This window comes from Stenella coeruleoalba (assembly GCF_951394435.1).
Source record: "Stenella coeruleoalba genome assembly, contig: scaffold_48, whole genome shotgun sequence".
In the NCBI taxonomy this organism is placed as follows: domain Eukaryota; kingdom Metazoa; phylum Chordata; class Mammalia; order Artiodactyla; family Delphinidae; genus Stenella; species Stenella coeruleoalba.
The window spans coordinates 1,169,714-1,194,948 of record NW_027646083.1 but is presented as its reverse complement, the minus strand read 5'-3'; the positions used below and the strand labels follow the sequence as shown (position 1 = coordinate 1,194,948).

Sequence of the window (25,235 nt, the reverse complement as noted above, 5' to 3'; positions counted from 1 at the left end):
CTAACACTCTCCCGACTTGGAGAGTCAGTCCCTTTAACCTCCTGTTTGACCCAGTTTGCAATTTCTGCGGAAGATGAACAGGAATAGCGAGAACCAATGAGAGGCTAGCTGGAGGTGTCTGGACGGGCAAATTTAACTCTCATTTCCCACCAGGAAGAGGAATTAACCAAAGGCTCAGCATGCCGGGCCGGAACCAGATTAGGGCCTGAAGCCATCCTGCGGTGTTGCGGCCAGGTCACAAGAAAGCGAGTTGAAGAAAGGAGCTCAGGGGCACTGCAATTCACAAACCTGCAGAGTTATAAATGACAGCTATCGTCCAAAAATAGACTGAAGTAAGGCTGCCAAGAGGACTTGAAAGCGGGGCAGAATTGCAGGAAACCGATTTCAGGAGGTAGACTGGAATTGCATTGAAAGCATAGGAAAAGAGGCAGAACGTCCACAATGATGCACTTGGCCAAAAAGGGCGTATGCGTTTTTTCCTGAATATATTCAGGAAAAAACGCATACGCACTTTTTGGCCAACCAAGCAAGCTTGCAAAGGAAATCTGCACTACAATGAAGTCTCACTTCCCCCCGGTCAAAAGGGCCATCTGAAAAAAGTGTAAAATCCAGAAAGGCAACAGGCCATTGAGAACTGGGAGCCTTGTTATGCTGATGGGCGGGATGTAAATTGCCAACAGACACTCAGGAGAAGTGTATGGTGTTTCCTGAAACATCTAAAAAACAAAGCAACAGAACCTCAGGCACTTCCACTTATGGTCCTATAGCTTAGGGAAATTAAAATCAAAAAGACACAGCCACCCCAAAGTTTGGAACGGCTCTGTTTACAAGAACCTCGTTTACAGTACAAGTTCAACATCGCAGAAAGTGAAAAATGGATAAAGAAGTTGTGGTATTTACTTACAAAGCAATATCACTCAGCAATGAAATCTGTGTCATCAGGCCCTTAGCAGCACAATGAGTGGATTCAGGTATGATGATTCTAACTGAAATAAGTCACACAGAAAAAGAAACATCATAAGATATCAGTAATACACGGAATGGAAACTTGGCTACACAGGAACTGAATTACAGAACAGAACAGGGTCTCAAATTTAGAAAACCAACATATGCTTGCTTAAGGGGAAAGGTCAGTTGGGGTGCTGCATAAAACCAGAGATTGAAATGAGCACAGATAAAGTTCCTTAAGCCAAATATGGAATAGACAAGAGCTACTCCTTGCTCAACGAAATGGACTCAACACCCCATATTAAACGCCTAAGAATGTACCTGACTAGTAAGTATCTTAAAACCTATGGATTGCTATGTCTCCGAAAGAGAATCAAGCATGTGTACAGGGGCATAAACACAGCAGTGATAGGATTGGAGAGGTTCGGTGAGCCAATGAAGACCCTTTGAAGTCATATTGCATGGTACCCATTCCACGGGTTTCAACTACCCAGGTTTTAGGTATTCTTCCTTCAGCTAAAACATGCATGTGGAACCTAGAGTATGATCAACCATGAGATCGGGAGACGTGTTCAAATATGTCCCAGTTTTCGTACCCTGGTACTCGGGTGCAACATTCCAGACGCTTTACTAACACACTCCCGACTTGGAGAGTCAGTCCCTTTAACCTCCTGTTTGGCCCAGTTTGCAATTTCTGCGGAAGATGAACAGGAATAGCGAGAACCAATGAGAGGCTAGCTGGAGGTGTCTGGATGGGCAAATTTAACTCTCATTTCCCACCAGGAAGAGGAAATAACCAAAGGCTCAGCGTGCCGTGCCGGAACCAGATTAGGGCCTGAAGCCATCCTGCGGTGTTGCGGCCAGGTCACAAGAAAGCGAGTTGAAGAAAGGAGCTCAGGGGCACTGTAATTCACAAACCTGCAGAGTTATAAATGACAGCTATCGTCCAAAAATAGACTGAAGTAAGGCTGCCAAGAGGACTTGAAAGCGGGGCAGAATTGCAGGATACCGATTTCAGGAGGTAGACTGGAATTGCATTGAAAGCGTAGGAAAAGAGGCAGAACGTCCACAATGATGCACTTTGCCAAAAGGGCGTATGCGTTTTTTCCTGAATATATTCAGGAAAAAACGCATACGCCCTTTTTGGCCAACCAAGCAAGCTTGCAAAGGAAATCTGCACTACAATGAAGTCTCACTTCCCCCCGGTCAAAAGGGCCATCAGAATAAAGTGTAAAATCCAGAAAGGCAGGACAGGCCATGGAGAACTGGGAGCCTTGTTATGCTGATGGGCGGGATGTAAATTGCCAACAGACACTCGGGAGAAGTGTATGGTGTTTCCTGAAACATCTAAAAAACAAAGCAACAGAGCCTAGGGCACTTCCACTTATGGTCCTATAGCTTAGGGAAATTAATATCAAAAAGACACAGCAACCCCAAAATTTGGGACGGCTCTTTTTACAGGAATCTCTTCTCCAGCACAAGTTAAATATCCCAGAGAGCAAATAATGGATAAAGAAGTTGCGGTACTTCTGTACAACAGAATACCACTCAGCAATGAAATCTATGTCACCAGGCCCGTACCAGCATAATGAGTGGATTGAGGCACGATGATTCTAAGTGAAATAAGTCACACAGAAAAAGAAACATCATAAGGTATCACTAATACACGGAATGTGAACTTGGCTACACATGAACTGAATTACAAAACAGAACAGGGTCTCAAGTTTAGAAAACCAACTTATGCCTGCTTAAGGGGGAAGGTGAGTTGGGGTGCTGCATAAAAGCAGAGTTTGAAATTAGCACAGATACCATTCCATAAGCCAAATATGTAATAGACAAGAGCTACCCCTTGCTCAACGAAATGGATTCAACAATGAGGTATCACCTCACACCTGGTAGAATAGGCATCATTGAAAATCTACAAACAAAAAATGCTGGAAAGGGTCTGGAGAAAAGGAACCCTCTTCCACTATTGTTGGGAATATAAATTGATACAGTCATTATGGAGAACAATATGGAATTTCTTAAGAAACTAACAATAGAATTACCATATGATACAGCAATCCCAGTACTGGACATATACCCAGACAAAACCATAAATCAAAAAGAGTCATTCACCGCAATGTTCATTGCATCACTATTTACAATATCGAGGTAATGGAAGCAACCTAAATGCCCACAGACAGACGAATGCATAAAGCTGTGGTACATATATAAAATGGAATATTACTAAGCCATGAAAAGGAATGAAATTGGGTCATTTGTAGAGACGTCGATGGATCTAGAGACTGTCATACAGAGTGAAGTAAGTCAGAAAGAGAAAAACAAATCTTGTATATTCATGCATATATGTGGAACCTAGAAAAACTGTACAGATTAACCATTTTGCAAGGCATAAATAGAGCAACAGATGTAGACTACAAACGTATGGACAACAAGGGGGGAAAGCTGTTGGGGGGTGGTGGTGGGAGGAGTTGAGAGACTGGGATTGGCATGTATACATTTATATGTATAAAATAGATAACCAATAAGAACCTGCTGTATAAAAATATAAAATAAAATTCAAAATTAAAAAGAAATAAAATTTAAAAAATAAAACAGAAAAAACAATTATTCCCTGCACATACATGTATTTATATGAATAAATTATTTCCATGCTTATATCTGTAAATACAAAAAAGAGGAATAAAATCTACCTTGAACCAAAAACGAAAAAGAGAAAAAAACACAGAACCCACCAGTTACACAGAGGAAAACCGTATCAGGGCACTTGCTCCAGTTGTAAACAATTCTGAAGTTGGTCAGTGGTGGGGAATCGTCTCCCATTCAGCCAGCAGCCCCCACGCAACAAGCGTCCTCATTGCAAAGCTGGGGCACCGTGCCGAGGCATCTGTGAGTAAACGTGAGCTGAGCCCCAGGCCAGTTGCTGCTGAACTATTCCCACCCGTCCCAGGTAAAACACCTGAATATATACAAGGACTTGAAAGCCTAGAGGAAGGGCCATAGAGCCACACGAGTGACAGCATGCCGGCCGACTTGGTGCCTGCAGGCCAGCCAGGATGGTCCTGGCCCTGGGTGCTCTTCTGGAAGATTTCCATTTCCCTGCCTGAGATACCCGTCCTGTCCCTGCCCCCACTGCTTTTTTCCTTCCTCACCTCTGCCCAGGGAGAAATTCCAGCAGCAGGTATGGGTGACACATCCTCTTCTTTAGCAGGTGGCAGCCTGGCAACTGCTGCAGAAAGTCCAGCAGAGCCCCACTCACACTGGGCCACCCACAAAGCCGTGGCCTCTCACTCCCTCCCACCAGCCCAGCCCCGAGACTGCTGACAGGGCAGAGAAAATGGCGTCAGGCACGGCTGCAGGGGCTCTTGCTGCCTGGAGTGGTATTTATATTGATCTCAACCCAGGCACACCTGGGGAGGGCTGGCCGGCACGGTAAGGCTGCCCAGGTCAGCCAATCATCACCCCTCAGGGGCTCACAGTTGCAGAAAATGGAACTTGCTGAACCGGCCAGGTCCAAGGAACAGGTGTGGGCTCCTGAGAGTCAGGATAGACAAGGGGCTGCAGCTTTGGCTTGTTTTCTAATCATTTTATCTGGCCCATGAGTGGGAGACAACTTCAAGAAAACCCTCTCCTAATGAGAGGAACCCAGGAGTCAGGCAGAGGAGGGGTGGGTGGTGGTTGGAGACAGAGGCCTGGTGCCCCGGGTGCAGTGGAAGTCTCTGGAAGACCAGGTGGAGGGAGGCCTCACGGAGTGATGCCCAGGGTCACAGACTTGTCGCAGCTGCTGTTTGTTAGTTCAAGTCCTGCTCTGAGGTGCTCTGTGTCAGCTCTGAGCGACAGGTGAGCTGGGGGTGCTCTGCAATGAGGGCTATGTGCACGGTTCCTGTGTGCCCAGCCCTGCCACGGTACCTGCAAGGTTAGCTCTGTATCCTGGGAGGGGCCTGACCACGAGAGCCCCGTGGGCTGGGGTGGGGGTGGGGTACCTGCCCAGGTGAGCTCCATATTCTGGGATTGGTCTGACCACGAGAGCCCCATGGGCTGCTGGGGACCTGGTAAAGGATGTCAGGACAGTCAGTGAAGCCACCGAGGATATACCTCCAGTTGCTCCTAATTCCTACACCCTGCTGGTCATTCTACCAACCACCAGGACATGGTATTCTGTATTAGTCTTCAATGATGCCTTCTTTTGTATTCCATTAGTCCCAGAGTCACAAGAAATTTTGGCTTGTGAGTGGCAGGACTCAACATACAACTAAAACAATACTTCCGGGCCGTCTGGCCCCAAGGGTGCAAAAATTCCCACACCATCTTTGGGGAAAGCTTAGCTAAAGACCTAAAAGTTCTACCTCTGGAAAAGGAAACCCTCCTTCAATATGCAGACGACATTCTGATCACCAGCCCTACTAAGGAGGCCTCTGAACTACCAAGCCAATAAAGGATAGAAGTTGTCCAAGAAAAAGCTCAAATATCACAGACTGCGGTGACCTGCCTGGGCTTCATTCTCACAGAAGGTCAGAGAAGCCCATCCCAGGAAAGGGAAGAAACCATTTTCAGCCTTACCCCTTTCTAAAACTAGAAGACAGCTTAGGGGTTCCTGGGGAGGCCAGGGTTTGCTGCTTCTGGATCCCTAACTACAGTCTACTAGCTGGGCCTCTATATGAAACACTGAAAGGAAAAGATGATGATCCTTTTGAATAGAATCCAGAAGTGGCCTTTCAAGAATGGAAAGAGCAGTCAATTCAGACCCTTGCCCTGGAACTCCCTAATTTAGCTAAACCCTTTGATCTTTACAATCCCGGTGAAAGGTGAATCGCCATTGGAGAATTAGTGCAAAAACTGGGACCACTTGAAATGGAACAATGCAAGAATGCCATCCAGGTAGGATAAACTACGGTCACTAAGGGGCTTGGCCCACTGCCACATCTGGCCAAGATACTGGCGGTATCTAAAAACCTGGAAATCAGCAGCCCAAAAGGCCACCTCCCTCCTAAGGGAAAAGGACCCCACGTGGTGATCCTAACCACCAACCATGCCCTGAAGTTGCAGGGTTCGCTCCGTGGGCACACCGACCTCGAGTGAGGAGGCCCTCCAACTCCAACATCCAGAGAGATAACCGGGGGCAACAGGGCACCATGACGACTCGTGTGAACATCACTTGACCTGGAGTTTCTCTCATAAAACAACAAGAGTGTGTCCCAAAAGAGTAGACTACTGCTTGCAGGACTTACTGCACCCAGAGGGGAGCTAATAATCTTGGCGGGGGAACAGTATACCACACTGTCACCATAGAAAAGCCTACAGACACCATGATGATGGTGGCCAATAAGACCGGCTGGACTCCTGTTTACATCAAAAGGCTGTTGACTCAGTAGCCATCATGGTCCTTGGTCACCACTGACCCTGGACTGTCTGGGAGTTGAGCGGGCAGGGCTCTGACACCTGGTGCTGTTTGTACGTTAATTCAGGGGCCTAACTGAAGAAAGCGCAGACTACTGGTCAGAGCATCTAGGCTGGCAGAGACGGTCAGCCTAAGGTGGCCGAACAAATGTGGGGCGGGGTGAAACCGGCCCCCACAGCGTCTCTGCACATCTCTTTCCTGGACCCTTAAAGGTCATTAGAATCTATAACACTTCCAATGCTGGTGCTCAGGTGGACGAGCAGGGAGGCAGGGGTCCTGGGGACAATCAACGTCACCGGGAGGCTGCTGGGGAGAAGCTCTGACCCTCGCCCCAGGGTATGAGGGCTCCCAACTCAGCACTCAGCAGTTACAGAAGAAGGGTCTGCACCCTCAGCACTCCAAGAATGAGGAACGGGACAAAAGGCAGAGGAGGGGTTTGTCCCCAGCAAAGCCCATTAAAAATCCCTGGGAGATAAAAATAGAATCTGGGCAATAAAGTCAAGTCTAACCTTTTTTATCCTTTGTGCTTTGTCTAATTTCACGTGCTCCTAGGGTCCCGCATGCAGAGGTTCCACACCCGGCACTTCAGACCAGATTTCCTAGTGCAGAATGGCTGGGTCGACACCTCAGCTCCTGGGGCCCAGTGCAGACTCCACGATATAGAGCCTGAGCTACAGCCAACCCGGCCCTCGAGAGCTCCGCCGCCTCCCTCCCTCCCACTGACTCTGACAGGATCTCTACACAGCAGCCCAGCCCACAGCCCACGGGGTAGTGCATGCTCTCACCTCTCCATTCTCTGATCAAAATATAAAGTTTCCTTTGCTTGTGAACCAAACTCAGTCTCGATCTCTTGGCCCCAATGACACTGGGCAGGGGGACACTTGTTGGGGTCCACTCTGGAGGATCAGTAACAGAAATTGAGACTATTGTAACCTCAATGAACAGATGTGTGAGCCAAACTGTAGTTAACATAGAACAGTGTATAAGGCTCGGGTAAAATAAGATGTTTTTAACACTTCCATTTGATATTTCCATCACTTTTTATAAGCAAGTTCAGTGAAAAGGTTTGTCTTATTTGTCAGGTCAATATTAGAGAAACGAAGTGATTTCTTTCCAAGGATGTACAGCTAATAATCTTGGTTAAACCTTCAATCTTGTTTTAAATGCTTTTCCATTGAAAATGATACCTCTCTTTCAGCTCCCCCATTTCTGAGAAGTATAAAATCTTATAATTTATTATTACCAAAGGGGAAAGGTGGGAGGAGGGATAAATTAACAGTTTGGAATGAACACATACACACTGCTATGTATAAAATAGATCATCAACAAGGAACTACTGTATAGCACAGGGAACTACACTCAACATTTTGCAATAAGCTATAAGGGGAAATAATCTGAAAAAGAATAGATATTTTTATTGACATCATCTATCAATGACAGTTAAAGTGTAGCCTAAGGGAAGCTGGTGGTGAGTGCTTCTGACGCTGAAGACTTCAATCATCTAAAGTTTGGACTCTGCCTACTTCCCAAGGCCCTTAATGAACATATGTGTAGCTGTAGCTTAAAAAATTCCCCAGTTTGGGTTTCGGGGAGACACTGATTTTGAAAAAGCCCTGGTGTTCTCCTTACATGAATGGGACTCTTCCTACTGCTAAAACATGTCTGTCACACCCAGAGGATGGTATACCATCTGATCGGGAAGAGTTTGGAAAAGGCATCTTATCTCCTCATCTCCTGGTGCTCGGGTTCACCCCTCCAGCGTCTTTACTAACAGTCTCCCCACTTGGAGATGTCAGCACTGTCAACATCCTGTTGCGTACAGTTTGGAATTTGTCCAGAGGATGAAGCGGAAGGATGAGGAACAATGAGAGACAAGTCCTAGGTGTTCAGACAGGCACATGTCACTCTAATTTCCAATCAGGAAGACGAATTGACCAAAGGCTAGGGTTGCCCATGGAAACAGTATAGGGCTTGAGGAAATCCCGCTGCTTTGTGGCCAGTTCCCATAAACACGAGTTGAACAATGGAACTCAGGGGCAGTAAAATTCACAAAACTGCAGAGTTGAAAATATCCATCACTGAAAAATGTCTTGAGGAAAGTCAGAGAAAAGGACTTGTAAGCAAGGGAGAATGGCAGGAAAGGGATTTGAGGAGGTAGAAAGGACTCGCCATTAAGCACAAGAAAAGGAGCTGAACATTGCCAACATTGCAGTTGGCCAAAAAGGGTGTATGCGTTCTTTTCTGTATATATTCAAGAAAAGGGCATACACTTTTATAGCCAACCAAACAGGTGGGCACTGGAAGTCAATACTACAAAAGATATCACTTCGCATCAGTCAGAAGAGCCATCCTCATAAAGCGTAAACAACAGAAATGCAGGACAGGGCAACGAGAAGAGGGAGCCCTGTGAGACTTATAGTGGAAATGTATATTGCCAACGGCCATTCTGGAGAAGTGTATTGTGTTTACTAAAGCATCTAAAAAATGAGCTACAGAGCATAGGGCACTTGCACTCATGGGCGTATATCTTGGGAAAAACAAAAATCGAGAGGACACAGGCACCCCAATGTTTACCCCCTCTCTGTTTAAAAGATCCTCGACTAGGATATAACTTAAATGTCTCTGGAGGGAAAAAATGGATAGAGATGTGGTACTTAGGTAGAGTGGAATATTATTCAGCCTGGAAATCAATGAAATATGGCCAGTTGTAACAACTCCAGAGGAGTTACATATGATCTTTCTAAGTGACATAATTCAAAAAGAAAAAGACACATATCATAAGATATCACTTAAAGGTGGAATCCAAAATGGCTACACATGAAATAAATTACAAAACAAAAACATAGTCAAATATGTAGAAAACACGCATAAGGCTGCTAAACGGGAAAGGTGGGGAGGGGTGAGGCATCATCCAGGAGGTTGAAATTAGCAAAGATACCATTCCAAATACCAAACTGATAATCAACAAGGCCTACACGGTAGCTAAAAGAACTGCACTCAGCACACTCAAGTCACCGGAAAAGAATATATACGACTGGTAAGAATCTGAAAAAGAATTTATTGATGTCTCTCTGTACGTGAATCAAGTGGATGTACAGCAGCAAGAAACAGAGCTTTGAAAATCAGCTGTAACCAATATAGTAATAAATTGAAAAAAATAAACGACAGAGAGACAGAGAAAACCTCTTACAACTTTTCCTCAGGGACGGTGATGCAACATGGATTGAACACATCTAGACCCACAGCAGGATGAGACATAAGGCTGGAAACTGTTTGCGCTAAGAGAAATGTGAGGTTGGGTGAGGAAATGCACACCCTTTAAAGTAATACTACCTGGTACCCATTCAATGGGTCCCAAATCTGCAGGTTCAAGGGATCTTCCTACAGCTAAAACATGCATGGAAAACCCAGAGGACTGTACACCATGTGATCGGGAGATGTGTCTAAAATGCACCTCATTTATCCTCTCCTGGTGCTCCTGTTCACCATTCCAGCCACGCTACTTAGAATCTCCCCACTTGGAGAATCAGCACATTTAAACTTCTGTTTCACACATTTTGCAAATTGTGAGGAGGATGAACGGGAAGAGGGGGAACCAATGAGAGAAGAGTTGTAGGGGTTTGGACGGGCACATATCACTCTAATTTCCCATTAAGAGTAAGAATTAAAGGAAGGCTCAGCCTGCCTCGCCGGAGCCAAAATAGGGCCTGAAGCAATCCTGCGGGTTTGAGGCCAGCTCACAAAAGAGCAACTTAAAAAATGGAGCTCAGGGTCACTGCAATTCACAAACCTGCAGAGTTATAAATGAAAACTAACGTCCAAAAATATGTTGAGGTAAGGCAAAGAAGAGGATCTGAATGCAAGACAGAATTGCAAGAAACAGATTTCAAGAGATAGATTGGACTCGTCTTTAACGCACATGAAAAGCGGCAGAATTTCGACAATGATGCAGTTGGCCCAAAAGGGCGTATGCGTTTTTTCCTGATTATATCCAGGAAAAAACGCATACGCACTTTATGGGCAACGAAGCAAGCAAGCAATGCAAATGTGCACAACAAAGAAGTCTCACTTCCCACCGGTCAAAAGGGCCATCCTAAAAAATTGTAAAAACCAGAAATGCAGGACAGGCCATGGAGAACAGGGAGCCTTTATACGCTGATGGGCAGTGTGTGAACTGCCGAGAGCCACTCTGGAGGAGTGTATGGTGGTTCCTAAATCATCTAAAAAACAGAGCTACAGAGCATAGGACACTTCCAATCATGGGAGTATATCTAGGGAAGTCTAAAAATCAACAAGACACAAGCACACCACAGTTTAGGGCTACTCTGTTTACAAGAACCTCAACTTCAGTACACCTTAAATATCCCAGGAAAGAGAACAATGGATAAAGAAGATGTGGTACTTATGTACAATGGAATATCTCTTCACCATGAAATCAATGTAATAAGGCTAGTAGAAGGATAAAGAGTGGATTTAGGTCCGATAATACTACTTGAAATAAGTCAAACAGAAAAAGAAACATATCATAAGATATCACTTATAGAGGGAGGGTAAATATGGCTGCACAAGAAATGAATTACAGAACAGAACAGTGTCTCACATTTAGAAAACACACTTATGTCAGCTTAAGGGGAAAGGAGAGGTGGGGTGATGCATAAAACCAGAGTTTGAAATTAGCACAGATACCGTTCAATAAACCAAATAGGTATTAGACAAGATCTACACCTTGCTCAATGAACAGGCCTCAACACACCCTATACACCGCAGAGAAATATATCTGAGGAATAAGAATCTTAAAACCCATGTATTGATATATCTCCATAAGGGAATCAAGTGTGTGCAGAGCGGCACAAACACAGCAGTGAAAAGGAGCTAAACCCCATTATAGAAATAAATTTTAAAAACAAAACGCTGAAACAATGAAAGAGAGAAAAATTCTTACAAAATTCGCTCAGGGGCTGTGATGCAACCTGGATTGACCACATATAAACCCACAGCTGGATAAGACATAAGGCTGGACACTTGGGGCTGACAGGATTGGTGAGCTTTGGTGAGCAACTGCCGAAAGTTTAATGCAATACTTCATGCTACTCAGTCCAAGGGTCCCAACACTCCAGGTTGAAGGGAATCTTCCTACAGCTAAACCATGCTTGGAAAACCCAGCGACTGGTATACCATATGATCGGGAAAGGTTTCTAAAACGCACCTCATTTTTCGTCTCCTGGGGCTCCGGATCGACATTCCAGCCGCTTTACTAACAACATCCCCACATGGAGTCAATGCCTTTAAGTTCTGGTATCGCACAGTCTGCAGTTAGTGCAGAGGATGAATGGGAATAGGGGGAACCAGTGAGAAACTAGCTGTAGCGGTTTCAATGGGCACATGTCACTCTAATATCACATCAGTAAGAAGAATTAACCAAAGGCACAGCAAGGTGCCCCAGAAGAAAAATAGGGCTTCAAGGAATCCTGTGGTTATGGGGCAAGACCACAAAAATAAGAGCTAAAAAATGGAGCTAAGGGCCACTGCAATTCAAAAACCTGCAGAGTTATAAAGGCCAACTATTTTTAAAAAATATATTGAGGTAAGGCTATGAAGAGGCATTGAAAGCAAGGCAGAATTGCAGGAAACCGATTTCAGGAGGTAGACTGGAATTGCATTGAAAGCATATGAAGAGAGTCAGAAACTCGACAATGATGCACTTGGCCAAAAAGGGCGTATGCGTTTTTTCCTGAATATATTCAGGAAAAAACGCATACGCACTTTTTGGCCAACCAAGCAAGCTTGCAAAGGAAATCTGCACTACAATGAAGTCTCACTTCCACCCGGTCAAAAGGGCCATCTGAAAAAAGTGTAAAATCCAGAAAGGCACAACAGGCCATGGAGAACTGGGAGCCTTCTTATGCTGATGGGCGGGATGTAAATTGCCAACAGCCACTCTGGAGAAGTGTATGGTGTTTCCTGAAACATCTAAAAAACAAAGCAACAGAGCCTAGGGCACTTCCACTTATGGTCCTATAGCTTAGGGAAATTAAAATCAAAAAGACACAGCCACCCCAAAGTTTGGGACGGCTCTGTTTACAAGAACCTCGTTTACCGTACAAGTTCAATATCACAGAAAGTGAAAAATGGATAAAGAACTTGTGGTACTTACGTACAATGCAATATCACTCAGCAATGAAATCTATGTCATCAGGCCCGTAGCAGCATAATGAGTGGATTCAGGTATGATGATTCGAACTGAAATAAGTCACACAGAAAAGAAACATCATAAGGTATCACTAATACACAGAATGTGAACTTGGCTACACATGAACTGAATTACAAAACAGAACAGTGTCTCAAGTTTAGAAAACCAACTTATGCTTGCTTAAGGGGGAAGGTGAGTTGGGGTGCTGCATAAAACCAGAGATTGAAATGAGCACAGATAAAGTTCCTTAAGCCAAATATGGAATAGACAAGAGCTACTCCTTGCTCAACGAAATGGACTCAACACCCCATATTAAACGCCTAAGAATGTACCTGACTAGTAAGTATCTTAAAACCTATGGATTGCTATGTCTCCAAAAGAAAATCAAGCGTGTGTACAGGGGCATAAACGCAGCAGTGATAGGATTGGAGAGGTTCGGTGAGCAAATGAAGACCCTTTGAAGTCATATTGCATGGTACCCATTCCACGGGTCTCAACTCTCCAGGTTTAAGGTATTCATCCTTCAGCTAAAACATGCATGTGGAACCCAGAGTATGATCAACCATGTGAACGGGAGACGTGTTCAAATATGTCTCAGTTTTCCTCCCCTGGTACTCGGGTGCAACATTCCAGACGCTTTACTAACACTCTCCCGACTTGGAGAGTCAGTCCCTTTAACCTCCTGTTTGGCCCAGTTTGCAATTTCAGCGGAAGATGTACAGGAATAGGGAGAACCAATGAGAGGCTAGTTGCAGCTGTCTGGACGGGCAAATTTAACTCTAATTACCCACCAGGAAGAGGAATTAACCAAAGGCTCAGCATGCCGGGCCGGAACCAGATTAGGGCCTGAAGCCATCCTGCGGGGTTGCGGCCAGCTCAAAAGAAAGCGAGTTGAAGAAAGGAGCTCCGGGGCACTGTAATTCACAAAACTGCAGAGTTATAAATGACAGCTATCGTCCAAAAATAGACTGAAGTAAGGCTGCCAAGAGGACTTGAAAGCGGGGCAGAATTGCAGGAAACCGATTTCAGGAGGTAGACTGGAATTGCATTGAAAGCATAGGAAAAGAGGCAGAACGTCCACAATGATGCACTTGGCCAAAAAGGGCGTATGCGTTTTTTCCTGAATATATTCAGGAAAAAACGCATACGCCCTTTTTGGCCAACCAAGCAAGCTTGCAAAGGAAATCTGCACTACAATGAAGTCTCACTTCCCCCCGGTCAAAAGGGCCATCTGAAAAAAGTGTAAAATCCAGAAAGGCAGGACAGGCCATGGAGAACTGGGAGCCTTGTTATGCTGATGGGTGGGATGTAAATTGCCAACAGACACTTGGGAGAAGTGTATGGTGTTTCCTGAAACATCTAAAAAACAAAGCAACAGAGCCTAGGGCACTTCCACTTATGGTCCTATAGCTTAGGGAAATTAAAATCAAAAAGACACAGCCACCCCAAAGTTTGGGACGCCTCTGTTTATAAGAACCTCGTTCACAGTACAAGTTCAACATCGCAGAAAGTGAAAAATGGATAAAGAAGTTGTGGTATTTACTTACAAAGCAATATCACTCAGCAATGAAATCTATGTCATCAGGCCCTTAGCAGCACAATGAGTGGGTTCAGGTATGATGATTCTAAATGAAATAAGTCACACAGAAAAAGAAACATCATAAGATATCAGTAATACACGGAATGTAAACTTGGCTACACAGGAACTGAATTACAGAACAGAACAGGGTCTCAAATTTAGAAAACCAACTTATGCTTGCTTAAGGGGAAAGGTGAGTTGCGGTGCTGCATAAAACCAGAGATTGAAATGAGCACAGATAAAGTTCCTTAAGTCAAATATGGAATAGACAAGAGCTACTCCTTGCTGAACGAAATGGACTCAACACCGCATATTAAACGCGTAAGAATGTACCTGACTAGTAAGTATCGTAAAACCTATGGATTGCTATGTCTCCAAAAGAGAATCAAGCATGTGTACAGGGGCATAAACGCAGCAGTGATAGGATTGGAGAGGTTCGGTGAGCAAATGAAGACCCTTTGAAGTCATATTGCATGGTACCCATTACACGGGTCTCAACTCTCCAGGTTTAAGGTATTCTTCCTTCAGCTAAAACATGCATGTGGAACCCAAGTATGATCAACCATGTGAACGGGAGACGTGTTCAAATATGTCTCAGTTTTCCTCCCCTGGTACTCGGGTGCAACATTCCAGATGCTTTACTAACACTCTCCCCACTTGGAGAGTCAGCGCCTTTAACCTCCTGTTTGGCCCAGTTTGCAATTTCTGCGGAAGATGAACAGGAATAGCGAGAACCAATGAGAGGCTAGCTGGAGGTGTCTGGACGGGCAAATTTAACTCTCATTTCCCACCAGGAAGTGGAAATATCCAAAGGCTCAGTGTGCCGTGCCGGAACCAGATTAGGGCCTGAAGCCATCCTGCGGTGTTGCGGCCAGCTCAAAAGAAAGCGAGTTGAAGAAAGGAGCTCAGGGGCACTGTAATTCACAAACCTGCAGAGTTATAAATGACAGCTATCGTCCAAAAATAGACTGAAGTAAGGCTGCCAAGAGGACTTGAAAGCGGGGCAGAATTACAGGAAACCGATTTCAGGAGGTAGACTGGAATTGCATTGAAAGCATAGGAAAAGAGGCAGAACGTCCACAATGATGCACTTGGCCAAAAAGGGCGTATGCGTTTTTTCCTGAATATATTCAGGAAAAAACGCATACGCCCTTTTTGGCCAACCAAGCAAGCTTGCAAAGGAAATCTGCACTACAATGAAGTCTCACTTCCCCCCGGTCAAAAGGGCCATCTGAAAAAAGTGTAAAATCCAGAAAGGCAGGACAGGCCATGGAGAACTGGGAGCCTTGTTATGCTGATGGGCGGGATGTAAATTGCCAACAGACACTCGGGAGAAGTGTATGGTGTTTCCTGAAACATCTAAAAAACAAAGCAACAGAGCCTAGGGCACTTCCACTTATGGTCCTATAGCTTAGGGAAATTAATATCAAAAAGACACAGCAACCCCAAAATTTGGGACGGCTCTTTTTACAGGAATCTCTTCTCCGGCACAAGTTAAATATCCCAGAGAGCAAATAATGGATAAAGAAGTTGCGGTACTTCTGTACAACAGAATACCACTCAGCAATGAAATCTATGTCACCAGGCCCGTACCAGCATAATGAGTGGATTGAGGCACGATGATTCTAAGTGAAATAAGTCACACAGAAAAAGAAACATCATAAGGTATCACTAATACACGGAATGTGAACTTGGCTACACATGAACTGAATTACAAAACAGAACAGGGTCTCAAGTTTAGAAAACCAACTTATGCCTGCTTAAGGGGGAAGGTGAGTTGGGGTGCTGCATAAAAGCAGAGTTTGAAATTAGCACAGATACCGTTCCATAAGCCAAATATGTAATAGACAAGAGCTACCCCTTGCTCAACGAAATGGATTCAACAATGAGGTATCACCTCACACCTGGTAGAATAGGCATCATTGAAAATCTACAAACAAAAAATGCTGGAAAGGGTGTGGAGAAAAGGAACCCTCTTCCACTATTGTTGGGAATATAAATTGATACAGTCATTATGGAGAACAATATGGAATTTCTTAAGAAACTAACAATAGAATTACCATATGATACAGCAATCCCAGTACTGGACATATACCCAGACAAAACCATAAATCAAAAAGAGTCATTCACCGCAATGTTCATTGCATCACTATTTACAATATCGAGGTAATGGAAGCAACCTAAATGCCCACAGACAGACGAATGCATAAAGCTGTGGTACATATATAAAATGGAATATTACTAAGCCATGAAAAGGAATGAAATTGGGTCATTTGTAGAGACGTCGATGGATCTAGAGACTGTCATACAGAGTGAAGTAAGTCAGAAGGAGAAAAACAAATCTTGTATATTCATGCATATATGTGGAACCTAGAAAAACTGTACAGATTAACCATTTTGCAAGGCATAAATAGAGCAACAGATGTAGACAACAAACGTATGGACAACAAGGGGGGAAAGCTGTTGGGGGGGTGGTGGTGGGAGGAGTTGAGAGACTGGGATTGGCATGTATACATTTATATGTATAAAATAGATAACCAATAAGAACCTGCTGTATAAAAATATAAAATAAAATTCAAAATTAAAAAGAAGTAAAATTTAAAAAATAAAACAGAAAAAACAATTATTCCCTGCACATACATGTATTTATATGAATAAATTATTTCCATGCTTATATCTGTAAATACAAAAAAGAGGAATAAAATCTACCTTGAACCAAAAACGAAAAAGAGAAAAAAAACACAGAACCCACCAGTTCCACAGAGGAAAACCGTATCAGGGCACTTGCTCCAGTTGTAAACAATTCTGAAGTTGGTCAGTGGTGGGGAATCATCTCCCATTCAGCCAGCAGCCCCCACGCAACAAGCGTCCTCATTGCAAAGCTGGGGCACCGTGCCGAGGCATCTGTGAGTAAACGTGAGCTGAGCCCCAGGCCAGTTGCTGCTGAACTATTCCCACCCGTCCCAGGTAAAACACCTGAATATATACAAGGACTTGAAAGCCTAGAGGAAGGGCCATAGAGCCACACGAGTGACAGCATGCCAGCCGACTTGGTGCCTGCAGGCCAGCCAGGATGGTCCTGGCCCTGGGTGCTCTTCTGGAAGATTTCCATTTCCCTGCCTGAGATACCCGTCCTGTCCCTGCCCCCACTGCTTTTTTCCTTCCTCACCTCTGCCCAGGGAGAAATTCCAGCAGCAGGTATGGGTGACACATCCTCTTCTTTAGCAGGTGGCAGCCTGGCAACTGCTGCAGAAAGTCCAGCAGAGCCCCACTCACACTGGGCCACCCACAAAGCCGTGGCCTCTCACTCCCTCCCACCAGCCCAGCCCCGAGACTGCTGACAGGGCAGAGAAAATGGCGTCAGGCACGGCTGCAGGGGCTCTTGCTGCCTGGAGTGGTATTTATATTGATCTCAACCCAGGCACACCTGGGGAGGGCTGGCCGGCACGGTAAGGCTGCCCAGGTCAGCCAATCATCACCCCTCAGGGGCTCACAGTTGCAGAAAATGGAACTTGCTGAACCGGCCAGGTCCAAGGAACAGGTGTGGGCTCCTGAGAGTCAGGATAGACAAGGGGCTGCAGCTTTGGCTTGTTTTCTAATCATTTTATCTGGCCCATGAGTGGGAGACAACTTCAAGAAAACCCTCTCCTAATGAGAGGAACCCAGGAGTCAGGCAGAGGAGGGGTGGGTGGTGGTTGGAGACAGAGGCCTGGTGCCCCGGGTGCAGTGGAAGTCTCTGGAAGACCAGGTGGAGGGAGGCCTCACGGAGTGATGCCCAGGGTCACAGACCTGTCGCAGCTGCTGTTTGTTAGTTCAAGTCCTGCTCTGAGGTGCTCTGTGTCAGCTCTGAGCGACAGGTGAGCTGGGGGTGCTCTGCAATGAGGGCTATGTGCACGGTTCCTGTGTGCCCAGCCCTGCCACGGTACCTGCAAGGGTAGCTCTGTATCCTGGGAGGGGCCTGACCACGAGAGCCCCGTGGGCTGGGGTGGGGGTGGGGTACCTGCCCAGGTGAGCTCCATATTCTGGGATTGGTCTGACCACGAGAGCCCCATGGGCTGCTGGGGACCTGGTAAAGGATGTCAGGACAGTCAGTGAAGCCACCGAGGATATACCTCCAGTTGCTCCTAATTCCTACACCCTGCTGGTCATTCTACCAACCACCAGGACATGGTATTCTGTATTAGTCTTCAATGATGCCTTCTTTTGTATTCCATTAGTCCCAGAGTCACAAGAAATTTTGGCTTGTGAGTGGCAGGACTCTACATACAACTAAAACAATACTTCCGGGCCGTCTGGCCCCAAGGGTGCAAAAATTCCCACACCATCTTTGGGGAAAGCTTAGCTAAAGACCTAAAAGTTCTACCTCTGGAAAAGGAAACCCTCCTTCAATATGCAGACGACATTCTGATCACCAGCCCTACTAAGGAGGCCTCTGAACTACCAAGCCAATAAAGGATAGAAGTTGTCCAAGAAAAAGCTCAAATATCACAGACTGCGGTGACCTGCCTGGGCTTCATTCTCACAGAAGGTCAGAGAAGCCCATCCCAGGAAAGGGAAGAAACCATTTTCAGCCTTACCCCTTTCTAAAACTAGAAGACAGCTTAGGGGTTCCTGGGGAGGCCAGGGTTTGCTGCTTCTGGATCCCTAACTACAGTCTACTAGCTGGGCCTCTATATGAAACACTGAAAGGAAAAGATGATGATCCTTTTGAATAGAATCCAGAAGTGGCCTTTCAAGAATGGAAAGAGCAGTCAATTCAGACCCTTGCCCTGGAACTCCCTAATTTAGCTAAACCCTTTGATCTTTACAATCCCGGTGAAAGGTGAATCGCCATTGGAGAATTAGTGCAAAAACTGGGACCACTTGAAATGGAACAATGCAAGAATGCCATCCAGGTAGGATAAACTACGGTCACTAAGGGGCTTGGCCCACTGCCACATCTGGCCAAGATACTGGCGGTATCTAAAAACCTGGAAATCAGCAGCCCAAAAGGCCACCTCCCTCCTAAGGGAAAAGGACCCCACGTGGTGATCCTAACCACCAACCATGCCCTGAAGTTGCAGGGTTCGCTCCGTGGGCACACCGACCTCGAGTGAGGAGGCCCTCCAACTCCAACATCCAGAGAGATAACCGGGGGCAACAGGGCACCATGACGACTCGTGTGAACATCACTTGACCTGGAGTTTCTCTCATAAAACAACAAGAGTGTGTCCCAAAAGAGTAGACTACTGCTTGCAGGACTTACTGCACCCAGAGGGGAGCTAATAATCTTGGCGGGGGAACAGTATACCACACTGTCACCATAGAAAAGCCTACAGACACCGTGATGATGGTGGCCAATAAGACCGGCTGGACTCCTGTTTACTTCAAAAGGCTGTTGACTCAGTAGCCATCATGGTCCTTGGTCACCACTGACCCTGGACTGTCTGGGAGTTGAGCGGGCAGGGCTCTGACACCTGGTGCTGTTTGTACGTTAATTCAGGGGCCTAATTGAAGAAAGCGCAGACTACTGGTCAGAGCATCTAGGCTGGCAGAGACGGTCAGCCTAAGGTGGCCGAACAAATGTGGGGCGGGGTGAAACCGGCCCCCACAGCGTCTCTGCACATCTCTTTCCTGGACCCTTAAAGGTCATTAGAATCTATAACACTTCCAATGCTGGTGCTCAGGTGGACGAGCAGGGAGGCAGGGGTCCTGGGGACAATCAACGTCACTGGGAGGCTGCTGGGGAGAAGCTCTGACCCTCGCCCCAGGGTATGAGGGCTCCCAACTCAGCACTCAGCAGTTACAGAAGAAGGGTCTGCACCCTCAGCACTCCAAGAATGAGGAACGGGACAAAAGGCAGAGGAGGGGTTTGTCCCCAGCAAAGCCCATTAAAAATCCCTGGGAGATAAAAATAGAATCTGGGCAATAAAGTCAAGTCTAACCTTTTTTATCCTTTGTGCTTTGTCTAATTTCACGTGCTCCTAGGGTCCCACATGCAGAGGTTCCACACCCGGCACTTCAGACCAGATTTCCTAGTGCAGAATGGCTGGGTCGACACCTCAGCTCCTGGGGCCCAGTGCAGACTCCACGATATAGAGCCTGAGCTACAGCCAACCCGGCCCTCGAGAGCTCCGCCGCCTCCCTCCCTCCCACTGACTCTGACAGGATCTCTACACAGCAGCCCAGCCCACAGCCCACGGGGTAGTGCATGCTCTCACCTCTCCATTCTCTGATCAAAATATAAAGTTTCCTTTGCTTGTGAACCAAACTCAGTCTCGATCTGTTGGCCCCAATGACACTGGGCAGGGGGACACTTGTTGGGGTCCACTCTGGAGGATCAGTAACAGAAATTGAGACTATTGTAACCTCAATGAACAGATGTGTGAGCCAAACTGTAGTTAACATAGAACAGTGTATAAGGCTCGGGTAAAATAAGATGTTTTTAACACTTCCATTTGATATTTCCATCACTTTTTATAAGCAAGTTCAGTGAAAAGGTTTGTCTTATTTGTCAGGTCAATATTAGAGAAACGAAGTGATTTCTTTCCAAGGATGTACAGCTAATAATCTTGGTTAAACCTTCAATCTTGTTTTAAATGCTTTTCCATTGAAAATGATACCTCTCTTTCAGCTCCCCCATTTCTGAGAAGTATAAAATCTTATAATTTATTATTACCAAAGGGGAAAGGTGGGAGGAGGGATAAATTAACAGTTTGGAATGAACACATACACACTGCTATGTATAAAATAGATCATCAACAAGGAACTACTGTATAGCACAGGGAACTACACTCAACATTTTGCAATAAGCTATAAGGGGAAATAATCTGAAAAAGAATAGATATTTTTATTGACATCATCTATCAATGACAGTTAAAGTGTAGCCTAAGGGAAGCTGGTGGTGAGTGCTTCTGACGCTGAAGACTTCAATCATCTAAAGTTTGGACTCTGCCTACTTCCCAAGGCCCTTAATGAACATATGTGTAGCTGTAGCTTAAAAAATTCCCCAGTTTGGGTTTCGGGGAGACACTGATTTTGAAAAAGCCCTGGTGTTCTCCTTACATGAATGGGACTCTTCCTACTGCTAAAACATGTCTGTCACACCCAGAGGATGGTATACCGTCTGATCGGGAAGAGTTTGGAAAAGGCATCTCATCTCCTCATCTCCTGGTGCTCGGGTTCACCCCTCCAGCGTCTTTACTAACAGTCTCCCCACTTGGAGATGTCAGCACTGTCAACATCCTGTTGCGTACAGTTTGGAATTTGTCCAGAGGATGAAGTGGAAGGATGAGGAACAATGAGAGACAAGTCCTAGGTGTTCAGACAGGCACATGTCACTCTAATTTCCAATCAGGAAGACGAATTGACCAAAGGCTAGGGTTGCCCATGGAAACAGTATAGGGCTTGAGGAAATCCCGCTGCTTTGTGGCCAGTTCCCATAAACACGAGTTGAACAATGGAACTCAGGGGCAGTAAAATTCACAAAACTGCAGAGTTGAAAATATCCATCACTGAAAAATGTCTTGAGGAAAGTCAGAGAAAAGGACTTGTAAGCAAGGGAGAATGGCAGGAAAGGGATTTGAGGAGGTAGAAAGGACTCGCCATTAAGCACAAGAAAAGGAGCTGAACATTGCCAACATTGCCAACATTGCAGTTGGCCAAAAAGGGTGTATGCGTTCTTTTCTGTATATATTCAAGAAAAGGGCATACACTTTTTTAGCCAACCAAACAGGTGGGCACTGGAAGTCAATACTACAAAAGATATCACTTCGCATCAGTCAGAAGAGCCATCCTCATAAAGCATAAACAACAGAAACGCAGGACAGGGCAACGAGAAGAGGGAGCCCTGTGAGACTTATAGTGGAAATGTATATTGCCAACGGCCATTCTGGAGAAGTGTATTGTGTTTACTAAAGCATCTAAAAAATGAGCTACAGAGCATAGGGCACTTGCACTCATGGGCGTATATCTTGGGAAAAACAAAAATCGAGAGGACACAGGCACCCCAATGTTTACCCCCTCTCTGTTTAAAAGATCCTCGACTAGGATATAACTTAAATGTCTCTGGAGGGAAAAAATGGATAGAGATGTGGTACTTAGGTAGAGTGGAATATTATTCAGCCTGGAAATCAATGAAATATGGCCAGTTGTAACGACTCCGGAGGAGTTACGTATGATCATTCTAAGTGACAGAATTCAAAAAGAAAAAGACACATATCATAAGATATCACTTAAAGGTGGAATCCAAAATGGCTACACATGAAATAAATTACAAAACAAAAACATAGTCAAATATGTAGAAAACACGCATAAGGCTGCTAAACGGGAAAGGTGGGGAGGGGTGAGGCATCATCCAGGAGGTTGAAATTAGCAAAGATACCATTCCAAATACCAAACTGATAATCAGCAAGGCCTACACGGTAGCTAAAAGAACTGCACTCAGCACACTCAAGTCACCGGAAAAGAATATATACGACTGGTAAGAATCTGAAAAAGAATTTATTGATGTCTCTCTGTACGTGAATCAAGTGGATGTACAGCAGCAAGAAACAGAGCTTTGAAAATCAGCTGTAACCAATATAGTAATAAATTGAAAAAAATAAACGACAGAGAGACAGAGAAAACCTCTTACAACTTTTCCTCAGGGATGGTGATGCAACATGGATTGAACACATCTAGACCCACAGCAGGATGAGACATAAGGCTGGAAACTGTTTGCGCTAAGAGAAATGTGAGGTTGGGTGAGGAAATGCACACCCTTTAAAGTAATACTACCTGGTACCCATTCAATGGGTCCCAAATCTGCAGGTTCAAGGGATCTTCCTACAGCTAAAACATGCATGGAAAACCCAGAGGACTGTACACCATGTGATCGGGAGATGTGTCTAAAATGCACCTCATTTATCCTCTCCTGGTGCTCCTGTTCACCATTCCAGCCACGCTACTTAGAATCTCCCCACTTGGAGAATCAGCACATTTAAACTTCTGTTTCACACATTTTGCAAATTGTGAGGAGGATGAACGGGAAGAGGGGGAACCAATGAGAGAAGAGTTGTAGGGGTTTGGACGGGCACATATCACTCTAATTTCCCATTAAGAATAAGAATTAAAGAAAGGCTCAGCCTGCCTCGCCGGAGCCAAAATAGGGCCTGAAGCAATCCTGCGGGTTTGAGGCCAGCTCACAAAAGAGCAACTTAAAAAATGGAGCTCAGGGTCACTGCAATTCACAAACCTGCAGAGTTATAAATGAAAACTAACGTCCAAAAATATGTTGAGGTAAGGCAAAGAAGAGGATCTGAATGCAAGACAGAATTGCAAGAAACAGATTTCAAGAGATAGATTGGACTCGTCTTTAACGCACATGAAAAGCGGCAGAATTTCGACAATGATGCAGTTGGCCCAAAAGGGCGTATGCGTTTTTTCCTGATTATATCCAGGAAAAAACGCATACGCACTTTATGGGCAACGAAGCAAGCAAGCAATGCAAATGTGCACAACAAAGAAGTCTCACTTCCCACCGGTCAAAAGGGCCATCCTAAAAAATTGTAAAAACCAGAAATGCAGGACAGGCCATGGAGAACAGGGAGCCTTTATACGCTGATGGGCAGTGTGTGAACTGCTGAGAGCCACTCTGGAGAAGTGTATGGTGGTTCCTAAATCATCTAAAAAACAGAGCTACAGAGCATAGGACACTTCCAATCATGGGAGTATATCTAGGGAAGTCTAAAAATCAACAAGACACAAGCACACCACAGTTTAGGGCTACTCTGTTTACAAGAACCTCAACTTCAGTACACCTTAAATATCCCAGGAAAGAGAACAATGGATAAAGAAGATGTGGTACTTATGTACAATGGAATATCTCTTCACCATGAAATCAATGTAATAAGGCTAGTAGAAGGATAAAGAGTGGATTTAGGTCCGATAATACTACTTGAAATAAGTCAAACAGAAAAAGAAACATATCATAAGATATCACTTATAGAGGGAGGGTAAATATGGCTGCACAAGAAATGAATTACAGAACAGAACAGTGTCTCACATTTAGAAAACACACTTATGTCAGCTTAAGGGGAAAGGAGAGGTGGGGTGATGCATAAAACCAGAGTTTGAAATTAGCACAGATACCGTTCAATAAACCAAATAGGTATTAGACAAGATCTACACCTTGCTCAATGAACAGGCCTCAACACACCCTATACACCGCAGAGAAATATATCTGAGGAATAAGAATCTTAAAACCCATGTATTGATATATCTCCATAAGGGAATCAAGTGTGTGCAGAGCGGCACAAACACAGCAGTGAAAAGGAGCTAAACCCCATTATAGAAATAAATTTTAAAAACAAAACGCTGAAACAATGAAAGAGAGAAAAATTCTTACAAAATTCGCTCAGGGGCTGTGATGCAACCTGGATTGACCACATATAAACCCACAGCTGGATAAGACATAAGGCTGGACACTTGGGGCTGACAGGATTGGTGAGCTTTGGTGAGCAACTGCCGAAAGTTTAATGCAATACTTCATGCTACTCAGTCCAAGGGTCCCAACACTCCAGGTTGAAGGGAATCTTCCTACAGCTAAACCATGCTTGGGAAACCCAGCGACTGGTATACCATATGATCGGGAAAGGTTTCTAAAACGCACCTCATTTTTCCTCTCCTGGGGCTCCGGATCGACATTCCAGCCGCTTTACTAACAACATCCCCACATGGAGTCAATGCCTTTAAGTTCTGGTATCGCACAGTCTGCAGTTAGTGCAGAGGATGAATGGGAATAGGGGGAACCAGTGAGAAACTAGCTGTAGCGGTTTCAATGGGCACATGTCACTCTAATATCACATCAGTAAGAAGAATTAACCAAAGGCACAGCAAGGTGCCCCAGAAGAAAAATAGGGCTTCAAGGAATCCTGTGGTTATGGGGCAAGACCACAAAAATAAGAGCTAAAAAATGGAGCTAAGGGCCACTGCAATTCAAAAACCTGCAGAGTTATAAAGGCCAACTATTTTTAAAAAATATATTGAGGTAAGGCTATGAAGAGGCATTGAAAGCAAGGCAGAATTGCAGGAAACCGATTTCAGGAGGTAGACAGGAATTGCATTGAAAGCATATGAAGAGAGTCAGAAACTCGACA

General features: G+C 45.0%; 1 long non-coding RNA gene across 22 annotated transcripts in view; it reads right to left on the bottom strand.

Annotated features, from left to right (window-relative positions):
* The window catches only part of LOC307181352, a 1,649,813-nt gene that overhangs the window by 458,578 nt on the left and 1,166,000 nt on the right, over nt 1–25,235 (bottom strand). For 20 of the 22 annotated variants that reach the window (XR_013826479.1, XR_013826480.1, XR_013826505.1 and 17 more), the window contains one exon: nt 14,087–14,164. This is a non-coding gene — a long non-coding RNA (uncharacterized lncRNA). Of the gene's footprint in view, nt 1–7,230; nt 7,246–12,503; nt 12,590–14,086; nt 14,165–25,235 lie in introns of those variants that run through there. The other 2 variants (XR_013826517.1, XR_013826516.1) reach the window with 2 other exon arrangements.